The 10,655-nt window shown below is 33.9% G+C and overlaps 1 non-coding gene across 1 annotated transcript; it reads left to right on the top strand.

The window, feature by feature from the left end:
* Window positions 1–2,064: 2,064 nt before the first annotated feature.
* Window positions 2,065–2,171, top strand: LOC141636704 (small nucleolar RNA R71). Its single transcript, XR_012541299.1, has one exon. It is a non-coding gene; the product is annotated as a small nucleolar RNA R71 (small nucleolar RNA).
* The last annotated feature ends 8,484 nt before the right edge of the window (window positions 2,172–10,655 follow it).

Below are 10,655 nucleotides of genomic sequence, written 5' to 3'. Positions count from 1 at the left end.
CCAAAAATTCATACTTAAGATTGGAAGGAAGGGGTTTAAGTTCAGGTTTCTTTACCTCGGTAACCTTAGACGGGATACCTAAGCTGTATACTTTTTGATGTGGGCATTCCTCTCCAGTTAGCAACTTCTCAATCTCATCAACTTCTTGACTCCGTGAACCCGTCTCAGCAGCTAAATCAGAAACCAGGGCAATCTCTAGGATCCCTGCTTAAACACATAGCAAGACACTCATTAATAGTAAAATCAATACTATGACAAGTTTCTTCTATCATGGGATGTTTTAAAGCTTTTTCTAAGTTAAAAACAATAGTATTATCCCCCACAGCTAAAGTCAGTCTCCCTTGCCTAACATCTATAACCGCCCCCGCTGTGTGAAGGAATGGTCTACCCAAGATGATAGGAATTTGGTTGTCCTCAGCTATATCTAAGACAACAAAATCAACGGGAATGAAGAATTTCCCAACTCGAACGGGAACATCCTCCAAAACACCTAATGGGTGTTTAATAGATCGATCAGCCATCTGCAAAGTCATATTAGTAACAGTCATCCTACCCATATTTAATTTCTTACAAATAGAATAAGGTATGACACTAACGCTAGCTCCTAAATCACAAAGAGCTTTACTAATAGCAATATGACCAATATGACAAGGGATAGAAAAACTCCCTGGATCCTTAAGCTTAGGTGGTGAATTAGCTTGCAACAAGGCGCTGCACTTCTGAGTAAAAGCAAAGGTCTCCACCTCATCAAAGGACCTTTTCCTTGTCAATATCTCTTTTATGAACTTTGCATAAGCCGGCACTTGAGTGATCAACTCAGTAAAAGGAACACTTACCTGCAAGTTCTTCACTACCTCCATAAAATTTCCAAACTGCTTGTCCCGCTTAGAATTTTGTTGACGATGCGGAAAAGGTAGTGCAATAGTAATCGGCTCGGCTTCCTTCACTTTAGAATCAACTTTTGAAACACCGTCATCAACCAGAGAGGTGCCTTGATCGAGCCCAGGGCCACTCGATCGAGGAACTAGCATTGTTCCGTCTTTTTTCTTTTGCTCGCTTTTATTCTCAGCTCGTATTTAAACTTCGTCAACTTCTTTTTCATCGTCACTTAGCTCCAAATTACCCAATACCTTAGGATGCATATAGGGTACCTCATCTTCATTAGTGGGCAATTCTTCTTCGTTACATGGAAATTCCGGATTTTGATATGTGGTACCGCTCCTCAATTGAATGACATTAGCTTGCTCGTGAGCTTGCTTACCTTGAGGAGGAAAATTTCCGGGCTGTTTTGAAGAATTATGAACCGCCATATGAGCCACTTGTGTATCAATCATCTTATTATAGGCAATCAGCTCAGAGATTTGAGCCGTCTGCTTTTGTTGTTTAGCCAAGGTTTATTGTAAGAGGGCTCTTAACTCCGCAATCTCATTGTTTGGAGCTTGTTGAGGAGTTTGTTGAGGAGGTTGTTGATATTGATTATTAAACTGCTGACCTCCTTGATTTTGCCTTTGATATCCTCCTTGTGGTTGATTACCGCGATTATTAGGAGGTATATATGTGTTCTTCTGTGGTTGTTGCAGCTGTAGATTTCGCACATTCTGACTAGACCATTGAAGGAAAGGATGTTCCTTCGTTCTTTCATTGTAAAAGTTAGAGAAAGGTGTACCTTGCCTAAAATATTGATAGGCATTAACCTGCTCCAATGTGCTCAAACACTCAGCTGCATTGTGACCATCCATACCACATCTAGCATAAGACTCCTCCTGTTGACTCATAGCAAGAACTACCTCTTTATTACCCAAATATTGGGTAGTCTTCATCTCCGCAATCTGGGCAGAAATAGCCTCTAACTGTGCCATAAGAGCATTATCTCCTCCATTCCCACACGTGCTTCCCCTAGGATTTCCATACTTAGTAGTACGGGTAGCAATCTGATCAATTAACTTCCACGCGGTATTATCGTTAGTGTTGTCCTGAAACCTCCCATTAGCTGAAGAATCTAGTAAAGCACGATGATCGTCGTACAACCCGTAATAAAACTGGTGGCAAAGAAACCACTGATGAAAGCCATGATGGGGAACGGAACGGACCAAACGTTTGAAGCGAATCCATGCTTCATTCAAATCTTCAGCAGCTTCTTGCTTGAAACTGGTACTCTGACTTCTCAACGCATTAGTCTTCTAAGGTGGGAAGTATCTCTTATAGAAAGCAAGAGCTAAAGTATTCCAGTCAGTAATTCCTTCGTACCCCATATCTAAATCTCACAGCCACTCCGCAACACCATCTTTTAGAGAAAATAGAAAGAGCACCTGCTTCACCTGATCTTCTGTCACCCCAGTAGTCAGAAGGATGGAACAACAATAAGTCACGAATTTATCCATATGTTTTGCAGAGTCTTCAGTAGATCCACCTCCAAATAAGTTCTGTTCCACCAAATTGATGTAAGATGGACGAATCTCAAAAGTTCCATTATCTGAGGTAGGGAGCTTGAATCCTTTTAGGATGGAAGCCAATGTAGGCTCGGAATGACTGGCTAAGGTAGGCATGATGGTAATCTCAGGAACTAGAATTTCAAGATCAGAAATAGTGTCCTCTTCAAAGGACTGATTTTCTGAAGTAGTAGAATGCTCCGTCTCAACGTCCAGTATACTCAAGTATTCTACTTGACCCACTTCTTTCTGAAACTTTCGTCTGTAGCGAAAATTATTCTCTGACTCGGGATCTATTGGAAGAATCTCTGACCTAGTTGACCTGGGTATACACGAAACTAACAAGAAAAGTGTGAGAACGATCTCAAGGAACTAGGTTCCCTGACACAAAAAGACAAAATAAACAAAAACAAACAAGAAAATTTTTGTCACCCCGGCAACGGCGCCAAATTTGATAAGACTAAAGTCGTATCACCTAATCAAAGTAAATCTATCTCATAACTAACAAAGTAGCTAGTGGTAAGACGGGTATCGAATCCACAGGGAGGCGGTAATAATCAGTTTGCTAATATTTAAAGTGTCTTAAGGTAACAATTTATGGGGGTTTTGGTTTGTTTGTTTTCTATCAACTAATAGCAAGTAATTAAAAGATGATTAACAATAATATTAAAGAGTGTAGGATTCCGGTTCACTAGGTCAATTATATGGGGTTTATTTAATCAATTGTTAGGTCAATCAAACTATCTAAGGTCACAAGATTGATTAATTCTATTATGTCCTTTAGATTAAGTCTAACATACAATCGCTAATATTAAACACAATCTATTTGATTATCGCAGCCTATATTAATTCTAACCCTGTCGGTAAAAGCATTAATTCGCTACACTAAATCAAATAACTAGAATAAGAACAACAATCAAACGATAGTTTATATGAAATTACTAACAATCAATTAATTATTCCCCTTTCTAATCAACCTAGATCCCCCTCATCCTAGATGAATGATTTAGCTACTCATAGTAAATTGAACAACAACAATAAAGATTGATAACAACATAATTGAAGACATTAAATAAAAATAATGAATTAAAAGCATAAAACTTGAATAATAAATTAATGAAGAACAATTAGTACCTTGGTAATTAATGAGGAAAGATTAAAGAACAAAGTATGAAAGCTAAAGTATTTTTCCAGCTGTCGAAAAGTAATAAAAGCGTAACCTAATAAATCCTACGAGTTTAGAATATATATTACAAACCAGACGTGTTTTAGGAAAATAAGGAAAGTATACTATCAAAGAGGATCCTCGATCGAGCCTCAACATACTTGATCGAGGAAGGTTACTCGATCGAGGAATCAAGTCCAGCATGCTTGATTTGTCTTAACTTCTCTTTTAGTCTTCAAGTCTCGTCGTTTCTCGTGCCATGCCTCGTGTATTCCACTATGCCATAGCCGCAATGCTCATCTTAGCTTGATTCATCTCGTAATGCATCATTTCTGCATTAAAAAATAAAGAAACGGCAGTATCGACATTTCGCTAATAAAGGAATATAAATGATATAATAGGCACGAAAACGGTATATAAAACAACATGAAAGGAGTTATAAAATTGTATATAAAAGTGATACATCAAGCATTGTTACCAACAACAACATGACCCCTATTAAAGGACTCATAAGTACTAAACCAATGCTTGTGTGGACAAATATGATAAGAACACCCAGAATCTAGAATCCACCGATCTATAGGATGAACAGAATCAACCGCAAGAGCATAGTCCGCCTCAGAATCATACTCCACATTCTTACTTTGAACTATAGCCGCATTAGACTTAGCTTTCAACTTAGGACAACTAGGTCTTTTATGCCTGGGTTCTTTACATAGGCAACAGATAACATAATTACTAGCAGTATTGGTGTCCGGAGCCTTAGCTTTTTTCTTCCGACCTCCACCCTTTTTAGTATTATTAACAACTAAACCTGCCCCTGATCCGTCTCCTAAGTCAACAGTTGCTTTTTGTCGCAACTCCTTAGTGCAAAGTGCTGACTTCACTTCCTCTAGGGTCAATGTCTCTTTACCAAGAACAAAAGAATCTACAAAATTCTCATACGACGCAGGTAAAGAAACCAGTAGAATTAAAGCAGCATCTTCATCCTCAATCTAAACATCTATATTACGCAGATCTACTAATATAGTATTATATTTGTCTAGATGATCACGAAGTGACATACCTATCTGCATCTTGAAAGAGAACAGACGTTGTTTCAACAACAACTTATTGGTAAGCGACTTTGTCATGTACAAACTCTCCAATTTCAGCCATAACCCCACTGCAGTCGACTCATCGGCTACCTCAGTTAGGAAATCATCTGACAAACTCAACAAGATCGATGAATAAGCCCTCTCCTCCATTATTAACAAGGCAGGATCTAACGTCTCAGTCACCCTAGATTCAGCACCCGCAGCCGAAGCTTCAGTCTTCGTCACCTTCGTAGAGAAACCCGACATCAAGGGTTTCTAGATGCACCGCTCCTTTAGCAAAGACCTCATCTTCAACTGTCATAGTGCAAAACTATTCCTCCCATCGAACTTCTCAATCCTTATAGTCTCACTCGACATCTCCTCCTCCCTGGATCCAAAAACTCAAAGCTCTGTTGCCAATTGTTGTGCGGAAGTGATACGGCATAGATGCAAAAATAAAAGACACACAAGATTTAACGTGGTTCACTATCAATGCGATAGCTACATCCACCAGGGCGAGGAAGAATAATTCACTATGTCGGGAGAATTACAGATTACAAAAGATGAGCACAGAGTTTTTCTAGATCTGCCTCTTAAAACTATCAATGTGTTTGCCTCACAAATCTCTCCTTAAAGAATAACTAGGTTAGGGTAGTGTTTATGTAACAAACTACCCTAACAAATATTATTCTAATTAGAAAATAAAATAAACAAATCTCACGGAATAAACTAAACAAACTTAGCTAAGGAAATAAAATCGGGGATGTAGTAAATTACCCCCACTACTTTCATACTATGTGCAAATCAACCCCTTAAGTTTCACTTGTAGCAAATTAGCCCCATAAGTTTCCAAAAATGTGTAATTAAGCACAAATCAAATTTTCTACCATTTTTTTAACTAAAATTAATATTCTTTATTAAAAAAATGATTTTAAATATATCTATTAAAAATTAAATACAATATATTTCTACATATTCAACGAAAAATGGAAACAAAATTTAATTTAAACAAAAATTTGGTCATGTAAATTTTGTAACTTTACTTAAATTCTCATATTGTGAACATCTTTTCACCAAAATAAATAAATAAATATTATAAAAATATATTTGAACATGTTTTTTTGATAACTAAGAATTTTAGAATTTATATTTGATTAAATATTTGTACTTTCAATAATAGAATAATAATTAAATTAGTAAATTTTATTCTTAAAAATAAGATTTGTGGTTAATTACACATTGAGAGAAACTTATGGGGGTGATTTGCTACATTTATAAGTTAGGGGGCTTAATTGCACCTAGTATCAAACTTATAGGGGTGATTTGCTATATTTCCCGAAATAAAAGTGACGTGATAAACCCACTCATTTTCTTAAAATAAGGAAACCAAAGAAAAAAGTCAAAGGCTTAGAAACAAGCCAATAAGATCAATCTTCACGTAGTAAAATCACGCAAACATAAACGCCATATTCCAGGATCCCTTGCGACCCACAGACATGTCGCCCGTCTTGCAGCTATTTTTCCCTTATTCCTTTTCTTCCTTAGTCTAATTTATCTCAACGTAATCAAACTTCAACATAATCTGTACGCGATATACGAGTCACATACTAACAAGGATCAAATTACTCATCAAATGCAATCCTAAAATAGAAAAGACAACAATTGACTGAGACACCCAAAAATAGAATAGGACTAAATGACCGGAATAGAGGGACTATATGAAGTTTGAAAAAAATTAATAAAGTCTCTATTGCTCCTTCCTTATTATGCAGATAGTTTAGTTATGGCGGGTATATATCTCTTTTGAAAAAAAGAGGAATACTGCATAGAATTAATAACAACGAGGGAACCAAGTAAAAAAACCTAAATTCATGTTGTGTAAGCTAGAATTAACTTTTAATTGTTCATCTCTCTGAGTAGATGTATTAGGATGCGTAATTTAAGCAACATGTATCTGAGTTTGGATTGAGTCTTTTTGAGAAATAGAGTTGAAATTTGTAACAGTTTTCTATAATGCAACACATATAAGATAATATTACAAATGACACGTGCATCGCCATAAATGAATTATAATAGTCATGACATACACCTACCTTATTAACCCTAAATTTATTCTACATAGAAGTTAACCTTAACTGTTATTCACTCTCGATAAATGTATTAGGATGCATAGTTTAAACAACATGGCTATGAGTTTGGAGTGAGTCTTTTCGATACAAGGATTTGTAATGTTCTTCTCTAATGCAATGTTTATTCGGTGTTTATACCAACGTAATTTTATCTAATGATTTTCTATTTAGTCTCTTTTTATAATAGACTACTTATATATATATATATATATATATATATATATATATATATATATATATATATATATATATATAGGTATGCACATCTTTAAATCATTATTATAATGCAAGATTGTTATGAAAGATTTTACAAGTAGCCCGTGCATCGCACGGGCATTAAATTTAGTATATTTTTCTAATTATACTATTAGCATTAGAATTAGGAGATAATTAGTTATTTACAATTTTTCTATTATAATTAGGGATATAATTTTTCTATTAGAAATGAGAATTAATTAATTATTTTACAATTTTCTTATTAGAAATAGGAAATAAATTAACAATTTATTAATGCTTTTTTTCCTAATTATACTATTAAAATTAGGAGATAATAATTATTTAAAATTTTAATATTATAATTAAGAATATGATTTTCCAATTAGAAATGAGAATTAATTAATTATTTTATAATTTATTATTAGAAACAGGAAATAAATTAATTATCCATAATTTATTAATATTAAAAAATTATTCATTAGTATTTGTTCACTTTTTATTCAATTAGAAGGAAAAAAACTTTGATATATTTATAATATCCAATTTTATAACAACTTCTGATTAAAAAAATAAGGTATTATGAGGCTAAAAGGCCCTAGGCCGAACTGGGTTGTGACAAATGTGCATGCATAATACGTACTACATGGAATTTACTCATGTAAAGAGTAAAATGAACCCTGAAATAGGCCCGTACGTCTTTTGTTATTGCTAATGTCATATTTTAAAGTTATTTCCCTCCCAATACACTTCAACTTTTATTGATAATTTATTATTATATTATTTACATTCATTTGTCATTATATAAAAGTATATTAATCAAAATTTAAATAAGATATTTACACATTATTGATAAGTACAAAGTTTGATATCTATTTTTCAAGGAGTATTAAAACATAAAGAAAGTTGCCGCTAATTTGCGAATCGAAATATCATATTATGAGAAATGAGTAAATCTTTTGAAAAACTTTATTGTGCGATTGTTTTACAATTTAAAGTAAAAATGGTACCACGAGTAATAAAATAGATTTAAATGAGGCTTCAAGGTAAATTAGATACAGTTATTATAGAAATATGTATAAGGTTAAGATTCACTTCAAGCAACGATCAACATTAAAAAAAAAGTCATGAAAAACACATAAAAGGGTAAGAGTAGTCTTTCCCTAACATAGTGAAGACCGTCTCTCGCAAGCTTTTCTTCGGACAAATTTACATGCATAAAAAACTGTACTATTCAATTATATCGAGCAAACTAATTATTGTTGATGCTTTTTTTTTGTGTGTAAATTGAGCACATAATCACTATAATTTAGGGAGAGATAAGAATTGAGGAAGGGTGAGACATATTCGTCATGCATTATACTGCTTTGTACAATTTGTGATTTATAACTTTTAGCTAACTTATTTGAACTTGCTTAAATTTATATATTTTAAGTAAAGAATATTAATTATAAGTATGATAAAGATAAAGTTTGATCTTTAATTTCCTCAGAGATAAAAAAAACTCAATTTTTATTTTCTTATAATATACTAATTAAAGGTCATAATGTAAAACAGGAAATTATACCACAATCTACTATTTCAATATGTCGATGATCAACACTCAAAATAGTACATTTGTTATTTAAATAGTGTAAAAACCCACAAAATGCTAAAAATATATGTTCAGTCTGTCGTTATCAAACAAAACCTAAGTTTCTGCATTTTTTTTTGTCATGTTCAACTTAATCTTTACGTGATGTAAAAATGATGAATTTCAGAAAGTAGCGGTTAGTTTTCTATTAGTTAGATGGACTTTTCAAGAGAGAGATGAAAACTTTGCATTTTAGACCGTTTTATGTGTGAACCGAAGGGATTAAGTAGTGGGCTAAAGGTTGTTTCGAGTGGGAATGAGGTTGATTGCGACGAGTTGGTTGACTAAAGTTTTTCCTTACTAGATCTAGAAAGGGGATAATAATTATAAGATAATAAAATTTGAAGAAAAAACGACAATAAAAAAGAGATGAAGGTAGTAAGATTTATTTATGCAAAATGAAATAAATTGCAAAGTTCGTGTATATATATAATATTCAAACTTATTCAGTTTACAAACATAGTACCCAAACACTTTGTATGAGTATCTGGAATGGGGGTAGGGGAGGGGACGAGAAAAAGACTAGGAAGGGAATAGGGGAGAGATAAGAGAGAAGATTGCTTCTTAAACATTTCTTTTTTGAAGGAGAAATAAATTGTCTTCGATAAGGGAGACGAGGATCCATATCATCTGGAGTAAAGATTGGTGTTTCATGGAGGTGAATGTGATTTATGACTTCTTAGATGTAAAACGTGGCAGAAAGGTAGTGATAGTGATAGTGGATTGGAGGTTGTTTCAAGTAGCAAGAACTAATCACAGTGACTGATGTTTTATTTTGCGGGTAAATTAGTGGGGTGGAGGGAGTGAGGGTGCATTTGGGGAGGGTGATAAGTTTAACGAGGAAAGTGATAATAAATAAGGTTATTTATCAGCAAAATATCGCTTGCATTAAAACATATAGGTAACATGAATAATAACAACAAACCTCAAAAGATCATACTTATGAACTTAATCTTGACCCCATCAATCCAAATTAAAGTAAAATCTTAATTCTAACAACATTGTCGAGAGCAAGGGTTAGTTTTCATTGGATTGTGGATTTTTCTAGAAGTAGGGGTTTAGTTTTTCACTTGGTTGAATAAATTTAAGAGAAGTTTCGAAGACAAGGATCGATCTTTCAAGGGATAAGATTGTTTTAGATCATGTGTGTGAATAGGGAAGAAAAATAGGACTCTGCGTGAAAATTTTTGTTTCAAATCAGAAGATGGGGGGTAATACTATTGTTATAGGGGGTGGTCATAAGCAGCCCCATCCATGTAGTATTGCGTTGGAATTTGGTTCACATTTAAAGGTACGTCTATAGTTTGACCGCGAGATATAACATTTAACTACCTGTAAATGTTTTTATGTAACTACCATTTGACCCAACAATGATTAAATTATGGTTGTTATTCTAAAGAAAGAGATTTGTTGCATCATTAAGTTGATTATGCAAAGTAGATATTATTGTTTTCCTTGACCAATTGAAAAACAAACAGGTATTAATGAACAAAATTTAAAAACTCTTAGTCCCAAGTATCATATATATAAACTTCATATTGGTTTTATTTTCCTAAAAATACAACATTGTCGAGAGCAATGGATAGTTTCCATTTGATGGTGGATTTTTCTAGAAGTTGGGGTTTAGTTTTTCACTTGGTTGGATAAATTTGAGATAAGTTTCGGAGATAAGGATCTATCGTTCAAGGGATGAGATTGTTTTAGATCATGTGTGTGAATACGGAAGAAAAATAAGGTTTGCGTGAAAGATTTTGTTTCAAATGAAAAGATGGGGGATAATACTATTGCTATAAGGAGAGAGAGAGAGAGGGAGGGAGAGAGAGAGAGAGAGAGAGAGAGAGAGAGAGAGAGAGAGAGAGAGAAAGGGGTGTCATAAGCAGCCCTAGCCATTTAGTATTGCGTCGGAATCTGGTTCACATTCAAACGTACTTCTACAGTTTGACCAGGAGATATAACATTCTAACTACATCTAAACATTTTTACATAATTACAATTTGATCCAGCAATGAT

Source organism: Silene latifolia, chromosome Y (assembly GCF_048544455.1).
Source record: "Silene latifolia isolate original U9 population chromosome Y, ASM4854445v1, whole genome shotgun sequence".
Lineage (NCBI taxonomy): Eukaryota > Viridiplantae > Streptophyta > Magnoliopsida > Caryophyllales > Caryophyllaceae > Silene > Silene latifolia.
Note: the sequence above shows the minus strand (reverse complement) of the source record. Positions and strands in the feature narration are given on the sequence as shown.